Source organism: Hyperolius riggenbachi, chromosome 8, assembly GCF_040937935.1.
Source record: "Hyperolius riggenbachi isolate aHypRig1 chromosome 8, aHypRig1.pri, whole genome shotgun sequence".
In the NCBI taxonomy this organism is placed as follows: Eukaryota; Metazoa; Chordata; class Amphibia; order Anura; family Hyperoliidae; genus Hyperolius; species Hyperolius riggenbachi.
Genome location: NC_090653.1, coordinates 4,446,916 through 4,470,637, shown reverse-complemented (window position 1 = coordinate 4,470,637; position 23,722 = coordinate 4,446,916). Strand labels below are relative to the sequence as shown.

Below are 23,722 nucleotides of genomic sequence, written 5' to 3'. Positions count from 1 at the left end.
TATGAGCAGAGTCCCCCCGATACTGAGTCTTATGCTTCCAGAGAAGACCCCCGACAAACGTCTGAGCAGAGTCCCCTTGATACCGAGTCTTATGCTTCCAGAGAAGACCCCCGACAAACGTCTGAGCAGAGTCCCCCCGATACGGAGTCTTATGCTTCCAGAGAAGACCCCCAAACGTCTGAGCAGAGTCCCCCCGATACGGAGTCTTATGCTTCCAGAGAAGACCCCCAAACGTCTGAGCAGAGTCCCCCCGATACAGAGTCTTATGCTTCCAGAGAAGACCCCCAAATGTCTGAGCAGAGTCCCCCCGATACCGAGTCTTATGCTTCCAGAGAAGACCCCCAAACGTCTGAGCAGAGTCCCCCCGATACAAAGTCTTATGCTTCCAGAGAAGACCCCCAAATGTCTGAGCAGAGTCCCCCCGATACCGAGTCTTATGCTTCCAGAGAAGACCCCCAAACGTCTGAGCAGAGTCCCCCCGATACCGAGTCTTATGCTTCCAGAGAAGATCCCCTCCAACGTCTGAGCAGAGTCCCCCCGATACCGAGTCTTATGCTTCCAGAGAAGACCCCCGACAAACGTCTGAGCAGAGTCCCCTTGATACCGAGTCTTATGCTTCCAGAGAAGATCCCCAAACGTCTGAGCAGAGTCCCCCCGATACCGAGTCTTATGCTTCCAGAGAAGACCCCCAAACGTCTGAGCAGAGTCCCCCCGATACGGAGTCTTATGCTTCCAGAGAAGACCCCCAAATGTCTGAGCAGAGTCCCCCCGATACCGAGTCTTATGCTTCCAGAGAAGACCCCCAAACGTCTGAGCAGAGTCCCCCCGATACAGAGTCCTATGCTTCCAGAGAAGACCCCCAAATGTCTGAGCAGAGTCCCCCCGATACCGAGTCTTATGCTTCCAGAGAAGACCCCCAAACGTCTGAGCAGAGTCCCCCCGATACGGAGTCTTATGCTTCCAGAGAAGACCCCCAAACGTCTGAGCAGAGTCCCCCCGATACAGAGTCTTATGCTTCCAGAGAAGACCCCCAAATGTCTGAGCAGAGTCCCCCCGATACCGAGTCTTATGCTTCCAGAGAAGACCCCCAAACGTCTGAGCAGAGTCCCCCCGATACAAAGTCTTATGCTTCCAGAGAAGACCCCCAAATGTCTGAGCAGAGTCCCCCCGATACCGAGTCTTATGCTTCCAGAGAAGACCCCCAAACGTCTGAGCAGAGTCCCCCCGATACCGAGTCTTATGCTTCCAGAGAAGATCCCCTCCAACGTCTGAGCAGAGTCCCCCCGATACCGAGTCTTATGCTTCCAGAGAAGACCCCCGACAAACGTCTGAGCAGAGTCCCCTTGATACCGAGTCTTATGCTTCCAGAGAAGATCCCCAAACGTCTGAGCAGAGTCCCCCCGATACCGAGTCTTATGCTTCCAGAGAAGATCCCCTCCAACGTCTGAGCAGAGTCCCCCCGATACGGAGTCTTATGCTTCCAGAGAAGACCCCTCCAACGTCTGAGCAGAGTCCCCCCGATACCGAGTCTTATGCTTCCAGAGAAGACCCCCGACAAACGTCTGAGCAGAGTCCCCCCGATACCGAGTCTTATGCTTCCAGAGAAGACCCCCCGACAAACGTCTGAGCAGAGTCCCCCCGATACCGAGTCTTATGCTTCCAGAGAAGACCCCCAAAGGTCTGAGCAGAGTCCCCCCGATACTGAGTCTTATGCTTCCAGAGAAGACCCCCAAACGTCTGAGCAGAGTCCCCCCCGATACCGAGTCTTATGCTTCCAGAGAAGACCCCCAAACGTCTGAGCAGAGTCCCCCCGATACAGAGTCTTATGCTTCCAGAGAAGACCCCCAAACGTCTGAGCAGAGTCCCCCCGATACGGAGTCTTATGCTTCCAGAGAAGACCCCCAAACGTCTGAGCAGAGTCCCCCCGATACGGAGTCTTATGCTTCCAAAGAAGACCCCTACAAATGTATGAGCAGAGTCCCCCCGATACTGAGTCTTATGCTTCCAGAGAAGACCCCCAAACGTCTGAGCAGAGTCCCCCCGATACCGAGTCTTATGCTTCCAGAGAAGACCCCCGACAAACGTCTGAGCAGAGTCCCCTTGATACCGAGTCTTATGCTTCCAGAGAAGATCCCCAAACGTCTGAGCAGAGTCCCCCCGATACTGAGTCTTATGCTTCCAGAGAAGACCCCCAAAGGTCTGAGCAGAGTCCCCCCGATACCGAGTCTTATGCTTCCAGAGAAGACCCCCGACAAACGTCTGAGCAGAGTCCCCCCGATACTGAGTCTTATGCTTCCAGAGAAGACCCCCAAACGTCTGAGCAGAGTCCCCCCGATACCGAGTCTTATGCTTCCAGAGAAGATCCCCTCCAACGTCTGAGCAGAGTCCCCCCGATACGGAGTCTTATGCTTCCAGAGAAGACCCCTCCAACGTCTGAGCAGAGTCCCCCCGATACCGAGTCTTATGCTTCCAGAGAAGACCCCCGACAAACGTCTGAGCAGAGTCCCCCCGATACCGAGTCTTATGCTTCCAGAGAAGACCCCCCGACAAACGTCTGAGCAGAGTCCCCCCGATACCGAGTCTTATGCTTCCAGAGAAGACCCCCAAAGGTCTGAGCAGAGTCCCCCCGATACTGAGTCTTATGCTTCCAGAGAAGACCCCCAAACGTCTGAGCAGAGTCCCCCCCGATACCGAGTCTTATGCTTCCAGAGAAGACCCCCAAACGTCTGAGCAGAGTCCCCCCGATACAGAGTCTTATGCTTCCAGAGAAGACCCCCAAACGTCTGAGCAGAGTCCCCCCGATACGGAGTCTTATGCTTCCAGAGAAGACCCCCAAACGTCTGAGCAGAGTCCCCCCGATACGGAGTCTTATGCTTCCAAAGAAGACCCCTACAAATGTATGAGCAGAGTCCCCCCGATACTGAGTCTTATGCTTCCAGAGAAGACCCCCAAACGTCTGAGCAGAGTCCCCCCGATACGGAGTCTTATGCTTCCAGAGAAGACCCCCAAACGTCTGAGCAGAGTCCCCCCGATACCGAGTCTTATGCTTCCAGAGAAGACCCCCGACAAACGTCTGAGCAGAGTCCCCCCGATACGGAGTCTTATGCTTCCAGAGAAGACCCCCAAACGTCTGAGCAGAGTCCCCCCCGATACCGAGTCTTATGCTTCCAGAGAAGACCCCCAAACGTCTGAGCAGAGTCCCCCCGATACGGAGTCTTATGCTTCCAGAGAAGACCCCCAAACGTCTGAGCAGAGTCCCCCCGATACCGAGTCTTATGCTTCCAGAGAAGACCCCCAAAGGTCTGAGCAGAGTCCCCCCGATACCGAGTCTTATGCTTCCAGAGAAGACCCCCAAAGGTCTGAGCAGAGTCCCCCCGATACCGAGTCTTATGCTTCCAGAGAAGACCCCCGACAAACGTCTGAGCAGAGTCCCCCCGATACGGAGTCTTATGCTTCCAGAGAAGACCCCCAAACGTCTGAGCAGAGTCCCCCCGATACGGAGTCTTATGCTTCCAGAGAAGACCCCTCCAACGTCTGAGCAGAGTCCCCCCGATACGGAGTCTTATGCTTCCAGAGAAGACCCCCGACAAACGTCTGAGCAGAGTCCCCCCGATACCGAGTCTTATGCTTCCAGAGAAGACCCCCAAACGTCTGAGCAGAGTCCCCCCCGATACCGAGTCTTATGCTTCCAGAGAAGACCCCCAAACGTCTGAGCAGAGTCCCCCCGATACGGAGTCTTATGCTTCCAGAGAAGACCCCCAAACGTCTGAGCAGAGTCCCCCCGATACCGAGTCTTATGCTTCCAGAGAAGACCCCCAAAGGTCTGAGCAGAGTCCCCCCGATACCGAGTCTTATGCTTCCAGAGAAGACCCCCCCAACGTCTGAGCAGAGTCCCCCCGATACGGAGTCTTATGCTTCCAGAGAAGACCCCCGACAAACGTCTGAGCAGAGTCCCCCCGATACAGAGTCTTATGCTTCCAGAGAAGACCCCCAAACGTCTGAGCAGAGTCCCCCCGATACGGAGTCTTATGCTTCCAGAGAAGACCCCCAAACGTCTGAGCAGAGTCCCCCCGATACAGAGTCTTATGCTTCCAGAGAAGACCCCCGATAAACGTCTGAGCAGAGTCCCCCCGATACCGAGTCTTATGCTTCCAGAGAAGACCCCCGATAAACGTCTGAGCAGAGTCCCCCCGATACCGAGTCTTATGCTTCCAGAGAAGACTCCCAAACGTCTGAGCAGAGTCCCCCCGATACCGAGTCTTATGCTTCCAGAGAAGACCCCCGATAAACGTCTGAGCAGAGTCCCCCCGATACGGAGTCTTATGCTTCCAGAGAAGACCCCCAAACGTCTGAGCAGAGTCCCCCCGATACGGAGTCTTATGCTTCCAGAGAAGACCCCCAAACGTCTGAGCAGAGTCCCCCCGATACCGAGTCTTATGCTTCCAGAGAAGACCCCCGATAAACGTCTGAGCAGAGTCCCCCCGATACGGAGTCTTATGCTTCCAGAGAAGACCCCCAAACGTCTGAGCAGAGTCCCCCCGATACCGAGTCTTATGCTTCCAGAGAAGACCCCCAAACGTCTGAGCAGAGTCCCCCCGATACCGAGTCTTATGCTTCCAGGGAAGACCCCCAAACGTCTGAGCAGAGTCCCCCCGATACCGAGTCTTATGCTTCCAGAGAAGACCCCCGACAAACGTCTGAGCAGAGTCCCCCCGATACGGAGTCTTATGCTTCCAGAGAAGACCCCCAAACGTCTGAGCAGAGTCCCCCCGATACGGAGTCTTATGCTTCCAGAGAAGACCCCCAAACGTCTGAGCAGAGTCCCCCCGATACAGAGTCTTATGCTTCCAGAGAAGACCCCCAAACGTCTGAGCAGAGTCCCCCCGATACGGAGTCTTATGCTTCCAGAGAAGACCCCCAAACGTCTGAGCAGAGTCCCCCCGATACAGAGTCCTATGCTTCCAGGGAAGACCCCCAAACGTCTGAGCAGAGTCCCCCCGATACCGAGTCTAATGCTTCCAGAGAAGACCCCTACAAATGTATGAGCAGAGTCCCCCCGATACTGAGTCTTATGCTTCCAGAGAAGACCCCCGACAAACGTCTGAGCAGAGTCCCCTTGATACCGAGTCTTATGCTTCCAGAGAAGACCCCCGACAAACGTCTGAGCAGAGTCCCCCCGATACGGAGTCTTATGCTTCCAGAGAAGACCCCCAAACGTCTGAGCAGAGTCCCCCCGATACGGAGTCTTATGCTTCCAGAGAAGACCCCCAAACGTCTGAGCAGAGTCCCCCCGATACAGAGTCTTATGCTTCCAGAGAAGACCCCCAAATGTCTGAGCAGAGTCCCCCCGATACCGAGTCTTATGCTTCCAGAGAAGACCCCCAAACGTCTGAGCAGAGTCCCCCCGATACCGAGTCTTATGCTTCCAGAGAAGATCCCCTCCAACGTCTGAGCAGAGTCCCCCCGATACCGAGTCTTATGCTTCCAGAGAAGACCCCCGACAAACGTCTGAGCAGAGTCCCCTTGATACCGAGTCTTATGCTTCCAGAGAAGATCCCCAAACGTCTGAGCAGAGTCCCCCCGATACGGAGTCTTATGCTTCCAGAGAAGATCCCCTCCAACGTCTGAGCAGAGTCCCCCCGATACGGAGTCTTATGCTTCCAGAGAAGACCCCTCCAACGTCTGAGCAGAGTCCCCCCGATACCGAGTCTTATGCTTCCAGAGAAGATCCCCAAACGTCTGAGCAGAGTCCCCCCGATACCGAGTCTTATGCTTCCAGAGAAGATCCCCTCCAACGTCTGAGCAGAGTCCCCCCGATACGGAGTCTTATGCTTCCAGAGAAGACCCCTCCAACGTCTGAGCAGAGTCCCCCCGATACCGAGTCTTATGCTTCCAGAGAAGACCCCCGACAAACGTCTGAGCAGAGTCCCCCCGATACCGAGTCTTATGCTTCCAGAGAAGACCCCCAAAGGTCTGAGCAGAGTCCCCCCGATACTGAGTCTTATGCTTCCAGAGAAGACCCCCAAACGTCTGAGCAGAGTCCCCCCCGATACCGAGTCTTATGCTTCCAGAGAAGACCCCCAAACGTCTGAGCAGAGTCCCCCCGATACAGAGTCTTATGCTTCCAGAGAAGACCCCCAAACGTCTGAGCAGAGTCCCCCCGATACGGAGTCTTATGCTTCCAGAGAAGACCCCCAAACGTCTGAGCAGAGTCCCCCCGATACAGAGTCTTATGCTTCCAGAGAAGACCCCCAAACGTCTGAGCAGAGTCCCCCCGATACGGAGTCTTATGCTTCCAAAGAAGACCCCTACAAATGTATGAGCAGAGTCCCCCCGATACTGAGTCTTATGCTTCCAGAGAAGACCACCAAACGTCTGAGCAGAGTCCCCCCGATACCGAGTCTTATGCTTCCAGAGAAGACTCCCGACAAACGTCTGAGCAGAGTCCCCCCGATACAGAGTCTTATGCTTCCAGAGAAGACCCCCGACAAACGTCTGAGCAGAGTCCCCCCGATACAGAGTCTTATGCTTCCAGAGAAGACCCCTGACAAACGTCTGAGCAGAGTCCCCCCGATACCGAGTCTTATGCTTCCAGAGAAGACCCCTCCAACGTCTGAGCAGAGTCCCCCCGATACCGAGTCTTATGCTTCCAGAGAAGACCCCCAAAGGTCTGAGCAGAGTCCCCCCGATACAGAGTCTTATGCTTCCAGAGAAGACCCCCAAACGTCTGAGCAGAGTCCCCCCGTTACGGAGTCTTATGCTTCCAGAGAAGACCCCTCCAACGTCTGAGCAGAGTCCCCCCGATACCGAGTCTTATGCTTCCAGAGAAGACCCCCAAAGGTCTGAGCAGAGTCCCCCCGATACCGAGTCTTATGCTTCCAGAGAAGACCCCCAAACGTCTGAGCAGAGTCCCCCCGATACGGAGTCTTATGCTTCCAGAGAAGACCCCCGACAAACGTCTGAGCAGAGTCCCCCCGATACGGAGTCTTATGCTTCCAGAGAAGACTCCCAAACGTCTGAGCAGAGTCCCCCCGATACCGAGTCTTATGCTTCCAGAGAAGACCCCCAAACGTCTGAGCAGAGTCCCCCCGATACGGAGTCTTATGCATCCAGAGAAGACCCCCGATAAACGTCTGAGCAGAGTCCCCCCGATACGGAGTCTTATGCTTCCAGAGAAGACCCCCAAACGTCTGAGCAGAGTCCCCCCGATACGGAGTCTTATGCTTCCAGAGAAGACCACCAAACGGCTGAGCAGAGTCCCCCCGATACGGAGTCTTATGCTTCCAGAGAAGACCCCCAAACGTCTGAGCAGAGTCCCCCCGATACAGAGTCCTATGCTTCCAGGGAAGACCCCCAAACGTCTGAGCAGAGTCCCCCCGATACCGAGTCTTATGCTTCCAGAGAAGACCCCCGACAAACGTCTGAGCAGAGTCCCCCCGATACGGAGTCTTATGCTTCCAGAGAAGACCCCCAAACGTCTGAGCAGAGTCCCCCCGATACCGAGTCTTATGCTTCCAGAGAAGACCCCCAAACGTCTGAGCAGAGTCCCCCGATACCGAGTCTTATGCTTCCAGAGAAGACCCCCAAACGTCTGAGCAGAGTCCCCCCGATACAGAGTCCTATGCTTCCAGAGAAGATCCCCTCCAACGTCTGAGCAGAGTCCCCCCGATACGGAGTCTTATGCTTCCAGAGAAGACCCCCAAACGTCTGAGCAGAGTCCCCCCGATACGGAGTCTTATGCTTCCAGAGAAGACCCCCAAACGTCTGAGCAGAGTCCCCCCGATACCGAGTCTTATGCTTCCAGAGAAGACTCCCAAACGTCTGAGCAGAGTCCCCCCGATACCGAGTCTTATGCTTCCAGAGAAGACCCCCGACAAACGTCTGAGCAGAGTCCCCCTGATACGGAGTCTTATGCTTCCAGAGAAGACCCCCAAACGTCTGAGCAGAGTCCCCCCGATACGGAGTCTTATGCTTCCAGAGAAGACCCCCGACAAACGTCTGAGCAGAGTCCCCCCGATACCGAGTCTTATGCTTCCAGGGAAGACCCCCGACAAACGTCTGAGCAGAGTCCCCCTGATACGGAGTCTTATGCTTCCAGAGAAGACCCCCAAACGTCTGAGCAGAGTCCCCCCGATACCGAGTCTTATGCTTCCAGAGAAGACCCCCGACAAACGTCTGAGCAGAGTCCCCCCGATACCGAGTCTTATGCTTCCAGAGAAGACTCCCAAACGTCTGAGCAGAGTCCCCCCGATACGGAGTCTTATGCTTCCAGAGAAGACCCCCGACAAACCTTTGAGCAGAGTTCCCCCGATACCGAGTCTTATGCTTCCAGAGAAGACCCCCGACAAACGTCTGAGCAGAGTCCCCCCGATACGGAGTCTTATGCTTCCAGAGAAGACCCCCGACAAACGTCTGAGCAGAGTCCCCCCGATACCGAGTCTTATGCTTCCAGAGAAGACCCCCAAACGTCTGAGCAGAGTCCCCCCGATACCGAGTCTTATGCTTCCAGAGAAGACCCCCAAACGTCTGAGCAGAGTCCCCCCGATACCGAGTCTTATGCTTCCAGAGAAGACCCCCAAACGTCTGAGCAGAGTCCCCCCGATACAGAGTCCTATGCTTCCAGAGAAGACCCCCAAACGTCTGAGCAGAGTCCCCCCGATACGGAGTCTTATGCTTCCAGAGAAGACCCCCAAACGTCTGAGCAGAGTCCCCCCGATACGGAGTCTTATGCTTCCAGAGAAGACCCCCAAACGTCTGAGCAGAGTCCCCCCGATACCGAGTCTTATGCTTCCAGAGAAGACCCCCAAACGTCTGAGCAGAGTCCCCCCGATACGGAGTCTTATGCTTCCAGAGAAGACTCCCAAACGTCTGAGCAGAGTCCCCCCGATACCGAGTCTTATGCATCCAGAGAAGACCCCCGACAAATGTCTGAGCAGAGTCCCCCCGATACCGAGTCTTATGCATCCAGAGAAGACCCCCGACAAACGTCTGAGCAGAGTCCCCCCGATACCGAGTCTTATGCTTCCAGAGAAGACCCCCGACAAACGTCTGAGCAGAGTCCCCCTGATACGGAGTCTTATGCATCCAGAGAAGACCCCCGACAAACGTCTGAGCAGAGTCCCCCCGATACCGAGTCTTATGCTTCCAGAGAAGACCCCCGACAAACGTCTGAGCAGAGTCCCCCCGATACCGAGTCTTATGCTTCCAGAGAAGACCCCCGACAAACGTCTGAGCAGAGTCCCCCTGATACGGAGTCTTATGCATCCAGAGAAGACCCCCAAACGTCTGAGCAGAGTCCCCCCGATACGGAGTCTTATGCTTCCAGAGAAGACCCCCAAACGTCTGAGCAGAGTCCCCCTGATACGGAGTCTTATGCTTCCAGAGAAGACCCCCAAACGTCTGAGCAGAGTCCCCCCGATACGGAGTCTTATGCTTCCAGAGAAGACCCCCAAACGTCTGAGCAGAGTCCCCCCGATACCGAGCCTTATGCTTCCAGAGAAGACCCCCGACAAACCTTTGAGCAGAGTTCCCCCGATACCGAGTCTTATGCTTCCAGAGAAGACCCCCAAACGTCTGAGCAGAGTCCCCCCGATACAGAGTCTTATGCTTCCAGAGAAGACCCCCAAACGTCTGAGCAGAGTCCCCCCGATACCGAGTCTTATGCTTCCAGAGAAGACCCCCAAACGTCTGAGCAGAGTCCCCCCGATACCGAGTCTTATGCTTCCAGAGAAGACCCCCGACAAACGTCTGAGCAGAGTCCCCCCGATACCGAGTCTTATGCTTCCAGAGAAGACCCCCGACAAACGTCTGAGCAGAGTCCCCCCGATACGGAGTCTTATGCTTCCAGAGAAGACCCCCGATAAACGTCTGAGCAGAGTCCCCCCGATACGGAGTCTTATGCTTCCAGAGAAGACCCCCAAACGTCTGAGCAGAGTCCCCCCGATACGGAGTCTTATGCTTCCAGAGAAGACCCCCGATAAACGTCTGAGCAGAGTCCCCCCGATACGGAGTCTTATGCTTCCAGAGAAGACCCCCGACAAACGTCTGAGCAGAGTTCCCCCGATACCGAGTCTTATGCTTCCAGAGAAGACCCCCAAACGTCTGAGCAGAGTCCCCCCGATACGGAGTCTTATGCTTCCAGAGAAGACCCCCAAACGTCTGAGCAGAGTCCCCCCGATACCGAGTCTTATGCATCCAGAGAAGACCCCCGACAAACGTCTGAGCAGAGTCCCCCCGATACGGAGTCTTATGCTTCCAGAGAAGACCCCCGACAAACGTCTGAGCAGAGTCCCCCCGATACGGAGTCTTATGCTTCCAGAGAAGACCCCCGATAAACGTCTGAGCAGAGTCCCCCCGATACGGAGTCTTATGCTTCCAGAGAAGACCCCCAAACGTCTGAGCAGAGTCCCCCCGATACGGAGTCTTATGCTTCCAGAGAAGACCCCCGATAAACGTCTGAGCAGAGTCCCCCCGATACGGAGTCTTATGCTTCCAGAGAAGACCCCCAAACGTCTGAGCAGAGTCCCCCCGATACGGAGTCTTATGCTTCCAGAGAAGACCCCCAAACGTCTGAGCAGAGTCCCTCCGATACCGAGTCTTATGCTTCCAGAGAAGACCCCCAAAGGTCTGAGCAGAGTCCCCCCGATACAGAGTCTTATGCTTCCAGAGAAGACCCCCAAACGTCTGAGCAGAGTCCCCCCGATACCGAGTCTTATGCTTCCAGAGAAGACCCCCGATAAACGTCTGAGCAGAGTCCCCCCGATACGGAGTCTTATGCTTCCAGAGAAGACCCCCAAACGTCTGAGCAGAGTCCCCCCGATACCGAGTCTTATGCTTCCAGAGAAGACCCCCGACAAACGTCTGAGCAGAGTCCCCCCGATACCGAGTCTTATGCTTCCAGAGAAGACCCGCAAACGTCTGAGCAGAGTCCCCCCGATACGGAGTCTTATGCTTCCAGAGAAGACCCCCGACAAACGTCTGAGCAGAGTCCCCCCGATACCGAGTCTTATGCTTCCAGAGAAGACCCCCAAAGGTCTGAGCAGAGTCCCCCCGATATGGAGTCTTATGCTTCCAGAGAAGACCCCCAAACGTCTGAGCAGAGTCCCCCCGATACCGAGTCTTATGCTTCCAGAGAAGACCCCCGATAAACGTCTGAGCAGAGTCCCCCCGATATGGAGTCTTATGCTTCCAGAGAAGACCCCCAAACGTCTGAGCAGAGTCCCCCCGATACGGAGTCTTATGCTTCCAGAGAAGACCCCCAAAGGTCTGAGCAGAGTCGCCCCGATACCGAGTCTTATGCTTCCAGAGAAGACCCCCAAACGTCTGAGCAGAGTCCCCCCGATACGGAGTCTTATGCTTCCAGAGAAGACCCCCAAACGTCTGAGCAGAGTCCCCCCGATACCGAGTCTTATGCTTCCAGAGAAGACCCCCAAACGTCTGAGCAGAGTCCCCCCGATACCGAGTCTTATGCTTCCAGAGAAGACCCCCAAACGTCTGAGCAGAGTCCCCCCGATACCGAGTCTTATGCTTCCAGAGAAGACCCCCAAACGTCTGAGCAGAGTCCCCCCGATACGGAGTCTTATGCTTCCAGAGAAGACCCCCAAACGTCTGAGCAGAGTCCCCCCGATACCGAGTCTTATGCTTCCAGAGAAGACCCCCAAACGTCTGAGCAGAGTCCCCCCGATACGGAGTCTTATGCTTCCAGAGAAGACCCCCAAACGTCTGAGCAGAGTCCCCCCGATACCGAGTCTTATGCTTCCAGAGAAGACCCCCAAAGGTCTGAGCAGAGTCCCCCCGATACCGAGTCTTATGCTTCCAGAGAAGACCCCCCCAACGTCTGAGCAGAGTCCCCCCGATACGGAGTCTTATGCTTCCAGAGAAGACCCCCGACAAACGTCTGAGCAGAGTCCCCCCGATACCGAGTCTTATGCTTCCAGAGAAGACTCCCAAACGTCTGAGCAGAGTCCCCCCGATACCGAGTCTTATGCTTCCAGAGAAGACCCCCGATAAACGTCTGAGCAGAGTCCCCCCGATACGGAGTCTTATGCTTCCAGAGAAGACCCCCAAACGTCTGAGCAGAGTCCCCCCGATACGGAGTCTTATGCTTCCAGAGAAGACCCCCAAACGTCTGAGCAGAGTCCCCCCGATACCGAGTCTTATGCTTCCAGAGAAGACCCCCGATAAACGTCTGAGCAGAGTCCCCCCGATACGGAGTCTTATGCTTCCAGAGAAGACCCCCAAACGTCTGAGCAGAGTCCCCCCGATACCGAGTCTTATGCTTCCAGAGAAGACCCCCAAACGTCTGAGCAGAGTCCCCCCGATACCGAGTCTTATGCTTCCAGGGAAGACCCCCAAACGTCTGAGCAGAGTCCCCCCGATACCGAGTCTTATGCTTCCAGAGAAGACCCCCGACAAACGTCTGAGCAGAGTCCCCCCGATACGGAGTCTTATGCTTCCAGAGAAGACCCCCAAACGTCTGAGCAGAGTCCCCCCGATACGGAGTCTTATGCTTCCAGAGAAGACCCCCAAACGTCTGAGCAGAGTCCCCCCGATACAGAGTCTTATGCTTCCAGAGAAGACCCCCAAACGTCTGAGCAGAGTCCCCCCGATACGGAGTCTTATGCTTCCAGAGAAGACCCCCAAACGTCTGAGCAGAGTCCCCCCGATACAGAGTCCTATGCTTCCAGGGAAGACCCCCAAACGTCTGAGCAGAGTCCCCCCGATACCGAGTCTAATGCTTCCAGAGAAGACCCCTACAAATGTATGAGCAGAGTCCCCCCGATACTGAGTCTTATGCTTCCAGAGAAGACCCCCGACAAACGTCTGAGCAGAGTCCCCTTGATACCGAGTCTTATGCTTCCAGAGAAGACCCCCGACAAACGTCTGAGCAGAGTCCCCCCGATACGGAGTCTTATGCTTCCAGAGAAGACCCCCAAACGTCTGAGCAGAGTCCCCCCGATACGGAGTCTTATGCTTCCAGAGAAGACCCCCAAACGTCTGAGCAGAGTCCCCCCGATACAGAGTCTTATGCTTCCAGAGAAGACCCCCAAATGTCTGAGCAGAGTCCCCCCGATACCGAGTCTTATGCTTCCAGAGAAGACCCCCAAACGTCTGAGCAGAGTCCCCCCGATACCGAGTCTTATGCTTCCAGAGAAGATCCCCTCCAACGTCTGAGCAGAGTCCCCCCGATACCGAGTCTTATGCTTCCAGAGAAGACCCCCAAAGGTCTGAGCAGAGTCCCCCCGATACGGAGTCTTATGCTTCCAGAGAAGACCCCTCCAACGTCTGAGCAGAGTCCCCCCGATACCGAGTCTTATGCTTCCAGAGAAGACCCCCGACAAACGTCTGAGCAGAGTCCCCCCGATACCGAGTCTTATGCTTCCAGAGAAGACCCCCAAAGGTCTGAGCAGAGTCCCCCCGATACTGAGTCTTATGCTTCCAGAGAAGACCCCCAAACGTCTGAGCAGAGTCCCCCCCGATACCGAGTCTTATGCTTCCAGAGAAGACCCCCAAACGTCTGAGCAGAGTCCCCCCGATACAGAGTCTTATGCTTCCAGAGAAGACCCCCAAACGTCTGAGCAGAGTCCCCCCGATACGGAGTCTTATGCTTCCAGAGAAGACCCCCAAACGTCTGAGCAGAGTCCCCCCGATACAGAGTCTTATGCTTCCAGAGAAGACCCCCAAACGTCTGAGCAGAGTCCCCCCGATACCGAGTCTTATGCTTCCAGAGAAGACCCCCAAACGTCTGAGCAGAGTCCCCCCGATACCGAGTCTTATGCTTCCAGAGAAGACCCGCAAACGTCTGAGCAGAGTCCCCCCGATACAGAGTCTTATGCTTCCAGAGAAGACCCCCAAACGTCTGAGCAGAGTCCCCCCGTTACGGAGTCTTATGCTTCCAGAGAAGACCCCCGACAAACCTTTGAGCAGAGTTCCCCCGATACCGAGTCTTATGCTTCCAGAGAAGACCCCCAAACGTCTGAGCAGAGTCCCCCCGATACCGAGTCTTATGCTTCCAGAGAAGACCCCCGACAAACGTCTGAGCAGAGTCCCCCCGATACCGAGTCTTATGCTTCCAGAGAAGATCCCCAAACGTCTGAGCAGAGTCCCCCCGATACCGAGTCTTATGCTTCCAGAGAAGATCCCCTCCAACGTCTGAGCAGAGTCCCCCCGATACGGAGTCTTATGCTTCCAGAGAAGACCCCTCCAACGTCTGAGCAGAGTCCCCCCGATACCGAGTCTTATGCTTCCAGAGAAGACCCCCGACAAACGTCTGAGCAGAGTCCCCCCGATACCGAGTCTTATGCTTCCAGAGAAGACCCCCAAAGGTCTGAGCAGAGTCCCCCCGATACTGAGTCTTATGCTTCCAGAGAAGACCCCCAAACGTCTGAGCAGAGTCCCCCCCGATACCGAGTCTTATGCTTCCAGAGAAGACCCCCAAACGTCTGAGCAGAGTCCCCCCGATACAGAGTCTTATGCTTCCAGAGAAGACCCCCAAACGTCTGAGCAGAGTCCCCCCGATACGGAGTCTTATGCTTCCAGAGAAGACCCCCAAACGTCTGAGCAGAGTCCCCCCGATACGGAGTCTTATGCTTCCAGAGAAGACCCCCAAACGTCTGAGCAGAGTCCCCCCGATACGGAGTCTTATGCTTCCAGAGAAGACCCCCAAACGTCTGAGCAGAGTCCCCCCGATACAGAGTCTTATGCTTCCAGAGAAGACCCCCAAACGTCTGAGCAGAGTCCCCCCGATACCGAGTCTTATGCTTCCAGAGAAGACCCCCAAACGTCTGAGCAGAGTCCCCCCGATACCGAGTCTTATGCTTCCAGAGAAGACCCGCAAACGTCTGAGCAGAGTCCCCCCGATACAGAGTCTTATGCTTCCAGAGAAGACCCCCAAACGTCTGAGCAGAGTCCCCCCGTTACGGAGTCTTATGCTTCCAGAGAAGACCCCCGACAAACCTTTGAGCAGAGTTCCCCCGATACCGAGTCTTATGCTTCCAGAGAAGACCCCCAAACGTCTGAGCAGAGTCCCCCCGATACCGAGTCTTATGCTTCCAGAGAAGACCCCCGACAAACGTCTGAGCAGAGTCCCCCCGATACCGAGTCTTATGCTTCCAGAGAAGACCCCCGACAAACGTCTGAGCAGAGTCCCCCCGATACGGAGTCTTATGCTTCCAGAGAAGACCCCCAAACGTCTGAGCAGAGTCCCCCCGATACGGAGTCTTATGCTTCCAGAGAAGACCCCTCCAACGTCTGAGCAGAGTCCCCCCGATACGGAGTCTTATGCTTCCAGAGAAGACCCCCGACAAACGTCTGAGCAGAGTCCCCCCGATACCGAGTCTTATGCTTCCAGAGAAGACCCCCAAACGTCTGAGCAGAGTCCCCCCCGATACCGAGTCTTATGCTTCCAGAGAAGACCCCCAAACGTCTGAGCAGAGTCCCCCCGATACGGAGTCTTATGCTTCCAGAGAAGACCCCCAAAGGTCTGAGCAGAGTCCCCCCGATACCGAGTCTTATGCTTCCAGAGAAGACCCCCCCAACGTCTGAGCAGAGTCCCCCCGATACGGAGTCTTATGCTTCCAGAGAAGACCCCCGACAAACGTCTGAGCAGAGTCCCCCCGATACCGAGTCTTATGCTTCCAGAGAAGACTCCCAAACGTCTGAGCAGAGTCCCCCCGATACCGAGTCTTATGCTTCCAGAGAAGACCCCCGATAAACGTCTGAGCAGAGTCCCCCCGATACGGAGTCTTATGCTTCCAGAGAAGACCCCCAAACGTCTGAGCAGAGTCCCCCCGATACCGAGTCTTATGCTTCCAGAGAAGACCCCCGATAAACGTCTGAGCAGAGTCCCCCCGATACGGAGTCTTATGCTTCCAGAGAAGACCCCCAAACGTCTGAGCAGAGTCCCCCCGATACCGAGTCTTATGCTTCCAGAGAAGACCCCCAAACGTCTGAGCAGAGTCCCCCCGATACCGAGTCTTATGCTTCCAGGGAAGACCCCCAAACGTCTGAGCAGAGTCCCCCCGATACCGAGTCTTATGCTTCCAGAGAAGACCCCCGACAAACGTCTGAGCAGAGTCCCCCCGATACGGAGTCTTATGCTTCCAGAGAAGACCCCCAAACGTCTGAGCAGAGTCCCCCCGATACGGAGTCTTATGCTTCCAGAGAAGACCCCCAAACGTCTGAGCAGAGTCCCCCCGATACAGAGTCTTATGCTTCCAGAGAAGACCCCCAAACGTCTGAGCAGAGTCCCCCCGATACGGAGTCTTATGCTTCCAGAGAAGACCCCCAAACGTCTGAGCAGAGTCCCCCCGATACAGAGTCCTATGCTTCCAGGGAAGACCCCCAAACGTCTGAGCAGAGTCCCCCCGATACCGAGTCTAATGCTTCCAGAGAAGACCCCTACAAATGTATGAGCAGAGTCCCCCCGATACTGAGTCTTATGCTTCCAGAGAAGACCCCCGACAAACGTCTGAGCAGAGTCCCCTTGATACCGAGTCTTATGCTTCCAGAGAAGACCCCCGACAAACGTCTGAGCAGAGTCCCCCCGATACGGAGTCTTATGCTTCCAGAGAAGACCCCCAAACGTCTGAGCAGAGTCCCCCCGATACGGAGTCTTATGCTTCCAGAGAAGACCCCCAAACGTCTGAGCAGAGTCCCCCCGATACAGAGTCTTATGCTTCCAGAGAAGACCCCCAAATGTCTGAGCAGAGTCCCCCCGATACCGAGTCTTATGCTTCCAGAGAAGATCCCCTCCAACGTCTGAGCAGAGTCCCCCCGATACCGAGTCTTATGCTTCCAGAGAAGACCCCCGACAAACGTCTGAGCAGAGTCCCCTTGATACCGAGTCTTATGCTTCCAGAGAAGATCCCCAAACGTCTGAGCAGAGTCCCCCCGATACCGAGTCTTATGCTTCCAGAGAAGATCCCCTCCAACGTCTGAGCAGAGTCCCCCCGATACGGAGTCTTATGCTTCCAGAGAAGACCCCTCCAACGTCTGAGCAGAGTCCCCCCGATACCGAGTCTTATGCTTCCAGAGAAGACCCCCGACAAACGTCTGAGCAGAGTCCCCCCGATACCGAGTCTTATGCTTCCAGAGAAGACCCCCAAAGGTCTGAGCAGAGTCCCCCCGATACTGAGTCTTATGCTTCCAGAGAAGACCCCCAAACGTCTGAGCAGAGTCCCCCCCGATACCGAGTCTTATGCTTCCAGAGAAGACCCCCAAACGTCTGAGCAGAGTCCCCCCGATACAGAGTCTTATGCTTCCAGAGAAGACCCCCAAACGTCTGAGCAGAGTCCCCCCGATACGGAGTCTTATGCTTCCAGAGAAGACCCCCAAACGTCTGAGCAGAGTCCCCCCGATACAGAGTCTTATGCTTCCAGAGAAGACCCCCAAACGTCTGAGCAGAGTCCCCCCGATACGGAGTCTTATGCTTCCAAAGAAGACCCCTACAAATGTATGAGCAGAGTCCCCCCGATACTGAGTCTTATGCTTCCAGAGAAGACCACCAAACGTCTGAGCAGAGTCCCCCCGATACCGAGTCTTATGCTTCCAGAGAAGACTCCCGACAAACGTCTGAGCAGAGTCCCCCCGATACAGAGTCTTATGCTTCCAGAGAAGACCCCCGACAAACGTCTGAGCAGAGTCCCCCCGATACCGAGTCTTATGCTTCCAGAGAAGACCCCTCCAACGTCTGAGCAGAGTCCCCCCGATACCGAGTCTTATGCTTCCAGAGAAGACCCCCAAAGGTCTGAGCAGAGTCCCCCCGATACAGAGTCTTATGCTTCCAGAGAAGACCCCCAAACGTCTGAGCAGAGTCCCCCCGTTACGGAGTCTTATGCTTCCAGAGAAGACCCCTCCAACGTCTGAGCAGAGTCCCCCCGATACCGAGTCTTATGCTTCCAGAGAAGACCCCCAAAGGTCTGAGCAGAGTCCCCCCGATACCGAGTCTTATGCTTCCAGAGAAGACCCCCAAACGTCTGAGCAGAGTCCCCCCGATACGGAGTCTTATGCTTCCAGAGAAGACCCCCGACAAACGTCTGAGCAGAGTCCCCCCGATACGGAGTCTTATGCTTCCAGAGAAGACCCCCAAACGTCTGAGCAGAGTCCCCCCGATACGGAGTCTTATGCATCCAGAGAAGACCCCCGATAAACGTCTGAGCAGAGTCCCCCCGATACGGAGTCTTATGCTTCCAGAGAAGACCCCCAAACGTCTGAGCAGAGTCCCCCCGATACGGAGTCTTATGCTTCCAGAGAAGACCACCAAACGTCTGAGCAGAGTCCCCCCGATACGGAGTCTTATGCTTCCAGAGAAGACCCCCAAACGTCTGAGCAGAGTCCCCCCGATACCGAGTCTTATGCTTCCAGAGAAGACCCCCAAACGTCTGAGCAGAGTCCCCCCGATACAGAGTCCTATGCTTCCAGAGAAGATCCCCTCCAACGTCTGAGCAGAGTCCCCCCGATACGGAGTCTTATGCTTCCAGAGAAGACCCCCAAACGTCTGAGCAGAGTCCCCCCGATACGGAGTCTTATGCTTCCAGAGAAGACCCCCGACAAACGTCTGAGCAGAGTCCCCCCGATACCGAGTCTTATGCTTCCAGAGAAGACTCCCAAACGTCTGAGCAGAGTCCCCCCGATACCGAGTCTTATGCTTCCAGAGAAGACCCCCAAACGTCTGAGCAGAGTCCCCCTGATACGGAGTCTTATGCTTCCAGAGAAGACCCCCAAACGTCTGAGCAGAGTCCCCCCGATACGGAGTCTTATGCTTCCAGAGAAGACCCCCAAACGTCTGAGCAGAGTCCCCCCGATACCGAGTCTTATGCTTCCAGAGAAGACCCCCAAACGTCTGAGCAGAGTCCCCCCGATACCGAGTCTTATGCTTCCAGAGAAGACCCCCAAAGGTCTGAGCAGAGTCCCCCCGATACCGAGTCTTATGCTTCCAGAGAAGACTCCCAAACGTCTGAGCAGAGTCCCCCCGATACGGAGTCTTATGCTTCCAGAGAAGACCCCCGACAAACGTCTGAGCAGAGTCCCCCCGATACCGAGTCTTATGCTTCCAGAGAAGACTCCCAAACGTCTGAGCAGAGTCCCCCCGATACGGAGTCTTATGCTTCCAGAGAAGACCCCCGACAAACGTCTGAGCAGAGTCCCCCTGATACGGAGTCTTATGCTTCCAGAGAAGACCCCCAAACGTCTGAGCAGAGTCCCCCCGATACGGAGTCTTATGCTTCCAGAGAAGACCCCCAAACGTCTGAGCAGAGTCCCCCCGATACCGAGTCTTATGCTTCCAGAGAAGACCCCCGACAAACGTCTGAGCAGAGTCCCCCCGATACCGAGTCTAATGCTTCCAGAGAAGACCCCCGATAAACGTCTGAGCAGAGTCCCCCCGTTACGTAGTCTTATGCTTCCAGAGAAGACTCCCAAACGTCTGAGCAGAGTCCCCCCGATACCGAGTCTTATGCTTCCAGAGAAGACCCCCAAACGTCTGAGCAGAGTCCCCCCGATACGGAGTCTTATGCTTCCAGAGAAGACCCTGACAAACGTCTGAGCAGAGTCCCCCCCGATACGGAGTCTTATGCTTCCAGAGAAGACCCCCGACAAACGTCTGAGCAGAGTCCCCCCTGATACCGAGTCTTATGCTTCCAGAGAAGACCCCCAAACGTCTGAGCAGAGTCCCCCCGATACCGAGTCTTATGCTTCCAGAGAAGACCCCCAAAGGTCTGAGCAGAGTCCCCCCGATACCGAGTCTTATGCTTCCAGAGAAGACCCCCGACAAACGTCTGAGCAGAGTCCCCCCGATACGGAGTCTTATGCTTCCAGAGAAGACCCCCAAACGTCTGAGCAGAGTCCCCCCGATACCGAGTCTTATGCTTCCAGAGAAGACCCCCGACAAACGTCTGAGCAGAGTCCCCCCGATACCGAGTCTAATGCTTCCAGAGAAGACCCCCGATAAACGTCTGAGCAGAGTCCCCCCGATACCGAGTCTTATGCTTCCAGAGAAGACCCCCGACAAACGTCTGAGCAGAGTCCCCCCGATACGGAGTCTTATGCTTCCAGAGAAGACCCCCAAACGTCTGAGCAGAGTCCCCCCGATACCGAGTCTTATGCTTCCAGAGAAGACCCCCGACAAACGTCTGAGCAGAGTCCCCCCGATACCGAGTCTTATGCTTCCAGAGAAGACCCCCAAACGTCTGAGCAGAGTCCCCCCGATACGGAGTCTTATGCTTCCAGAGAAGACCCCCAAACGTCTGAGCAGAGTCCCCCCGATACAGAGTCTTATGCTTCCAGAGAAGACCCCCAAACGTCTGAGCAGAGTCCCCCCGATACGGAGTCTTATGCTTCCAGAGAAGACCCCCAAACGTCTGAGCAGAGTCCCCCCGATACGGAGTCTTATGCTTCCAGAGAAGACCCCCAAACGTCTGAGCAGAGTCCCCCCGATACGGAGTCTTATGCTTCCAGAGAAGACCCCCAAACGTCTGAGCAGAGTCCCCCCGATACCGAGTCTTATGCTTCCAGAGAAGACCCCCGACAAACGTCTGAGCAGAGTCCCCCCGATACCGAGTCTTATGCTTCCAGAGAAGACTCCCAAACGTCTGAGCAGAGTCCCCCCGATACGGAGTCTTATGCTTCCAGAGAAGACCCCCAAACGTCTGAGCAGAGTCCCCCCGATACCGAGTCTTATGCTTCCAGAGAAGACCCCCGACAAACGTCTGAGCAGAGTCCCCCCGATACGGAGTCTTATGCTTCCAGAGAAGACCCCCAAACGTCTGAGCAGAGTCCCCCCGATACCGAGTCTTATGCTTCCAGAGAAGACCCCCAAACGTCTGAGCAGAGTCCCCCCGATACCGAGTCTTATGCTTCCAGAGAAGACCCCCGACAAACGTCTGAGCAGAGTCCCCCCGATACGGAGTCTTATGCTTCCAGAGAAGACCCCCAAACGTCTGAGCAGAGTCCCCCCGATACGGAGTCTTATGCTTCCAGAGAAGACCCCCGACAAACGTCTGAGCAGAGTCCCCCCGATACCGAGTCTTATGCATCCTGAGAAGACCCCCAAACGTCTGAGCAGAGTCCCCCCGATACGGAGTCTTATGCATCCTGAGAAGACCCCCAAACGTCTGAGCAGAGTCCCCCCCGATACGGAGTCTTATGCTTCCAGAGAAGACCCCCGACAAACGTCTGAGCAGAGTCCCCCCGATACGGAGTCTTATGCTTCCAGAGAAGACCCCCAAACGTCTGAGCAGAGTCCCCCCGATACGGAGTCTTATGCTTCCAGAGAAGACCCCCGACAAACGTCTGAGCAGAGTCCCCCCGATACCGAGTCTTATGCATCCTGAGAAGACCCCCAAACGTCTGAGCAGAGTCCCCCCGATACGGAGTCTTATGCTTCCAGAGAAGACCCCCAAACGTCTGAGCAGAGTCCCCCCGATACCGAGTCTTATGCTTCCAGAGAAGACCCCCAAACGTCTGAGCAGAGTCCCCCCGATACCGAGTCTTATGCTTCCAGAGAAGACCCCCGACAAACGTCTGAGCAGAGTCCCCCCGATACGGAGTCTTATGCTTCCAGAGAAGACCCCCGACAAACGTCTGAGCATAGTCCCCCCGATACCGAGTCTTGTGCTTCCGGAGAAGACCCCCAAATGTCTGAGCAGAGTCCCCCGATACTGAGTCTTATGCTTCCAGAGAAGACCCCCGACAAACGTCTGAGCAGAGTCCCCCCGATACGGAGTCTTATGCTTCCAGAGAAGACCCCCAAACGTCTGAGCAGAGTCCCCCCGATACCGAGTCTTATGCTTCCAGAGAAGACCCCCAAACGTCTGAGCAGAGTCCCCCCGATACCGAGTCTTATGCTTCCAGAGAAGACCCCCGACAAACGTCTGAGCAGAGTCCCCCCGATACGGAGTCTTATGCTTCCAGAGAAGACCCCCGACAAACGTCTGAGCAGAGTCCCCCCGATACCGAGTCTTGTGCTTCCGGAGAAGACCCCCAAATGTCTGAGCAGAGTCCCCCGATACTGAGTCTTATGCTTCCAGAGAAGACCCCCGACAAACGTCTGAGCAGAGTCCCCCCGATACGGAGTCTTATGCTTCCAGAGAAGACCCCCAAATGTCTGAGCAGAGTCCCCCCGATACGGAGTCTTATGCTTCCAGAGAAGACCCCCAAACGTCTGAGCAGAGTCCCCCCGATACCGAGTCTTATGCTTCCAGAGAAGACCCCCAACAAATGTCTGAGCAGAGTCCCCCCGATACAGAGTCTTATGCTTCCAGAGAAGACCCCCAAACGTCTGAGCAGAGTCCCCCCGATACGGAGTCTTATGCTTCCAGAGAAGACCCCCGACAAACGTCTGAGCAGAGTCCCCCCGATACCGAGTCTTATGCTTCCAGAGAAGACCCCCAAACGTCTGAGCAGAGTCCCCCCGATACGGAGTCTTATGCTTCCAGAGAAGACCCCCGACAAACGTCTGAGCAGAGTCCCCCCGATACCGAGTCTTATGCTTCCAGAGAAGACCCCCAAACGTCTGAGCAGAGTCCCCTTGATACCGAGTCTTATGCTTCCAGAGAAGACCCCCAAACGTCTGAGCAGAGTCCCCCCGATACCGAGTCTTATGCTTCCAGAGAAGACCCCCGACAAACGTCTGAGCAGAGTCCCCCCGATACCGAGTCTTATGCTTCCAGAGAAGACTCCCAAACGTCTGAGCAGAGTCCCCCCGATACCGAGTCTTATGCTTCCAGAGAAGACCCCCGACAAACGTCTGAGCAGAGTCCCCCCGATACCGAGTCTTATGCTTCCAGAGAAGACCCCCGACAAACGTCTGAGCAGAGTCCCCCCGATACCGAGTCTTATGCTTCCAGAGAAGACTCCCAAACGTCTGAGCAGAGTCCCCCCGATACCGAGTCTTATGCTTCCAGAGAAGACCCCCGACAAACGTCTGAGCAGAGTCCCCCCGATACCGAGTCTTATGCATCCAGAGAAGACTCCCAAACGTCTGAGCAGAGTCCCCCCAAAACCGAGTCTTATGCTTCCAGAGAAGACCCCCGACAAACGTCTGAGCAGAGTCCCCCTGATACGGAGTCTTATGCTTCCAGAGAAGACCCCCAAACGTCTGAGCAGAGTCCCCCCGATACGGAGTCTTATGCTTCCAGAGAAGACCCCCGACAAACGTCTGAGCAGAGTCCCCCCGATACCGAGTCTTATGCTTCCAGAGAAGACCCCCAAACGTCTGAGCAGAGTCCCCCCGATACGGAGTCTTATGCTTCCAGAGAAGACCCCCGACAAACCTTTGAGCAGAGTTCCCCCGATACCGAGTCTTATGCTTCCAGAGAAGACCCCCAAACGTCTGAGCAGAGTCCCCCCGATACCGAGTCTTATGCTTCCAGAGAAGACCCCCGATAAACGTCTGAGCAGAGTCCCCCCGATACCGAGTCTTATGCTTCCAGAGAAGACCCCCAAAGGTCTGAGCAGAGTCCCCCCGATACCGAGTCTTATGCTTCCAGAGAAGACCCCCGACAAACGTCTGAGCAGAGTCCCCCCGATACGGAGTCTTATGCTTCCAGAGAAGACCCCCGATAAACGTCTGAGCAGAGTCCCCCCGATACGGAGTCTTATGCTTCCAGAGAAGACCCCCGATAAACGTCTGAGCAGAGTCCCCCCGATACGGAGTCTTATGCTTCCAGAGAAGACCCCCGACAAACGTCTGAGCAGAGTTCCCCCGATACCGAGTCTTATGCTT

General features: G+C 55.6%; 1 protein-coding gene across 4 annotated transcripts in view; it reads right to left on the bottom strand.

The window, feature by feature from the left end:
* The window catches only part of DIAPH2 (diaphanous related formin 2), a 1,596,586-nt gene that overhangs the window by 863,497 nt on the left and 709,367 nt on the right, over positions 1-23,722 (bottom strand). The gene's annotated exons all lie outside the window — the stretch shown is intronic.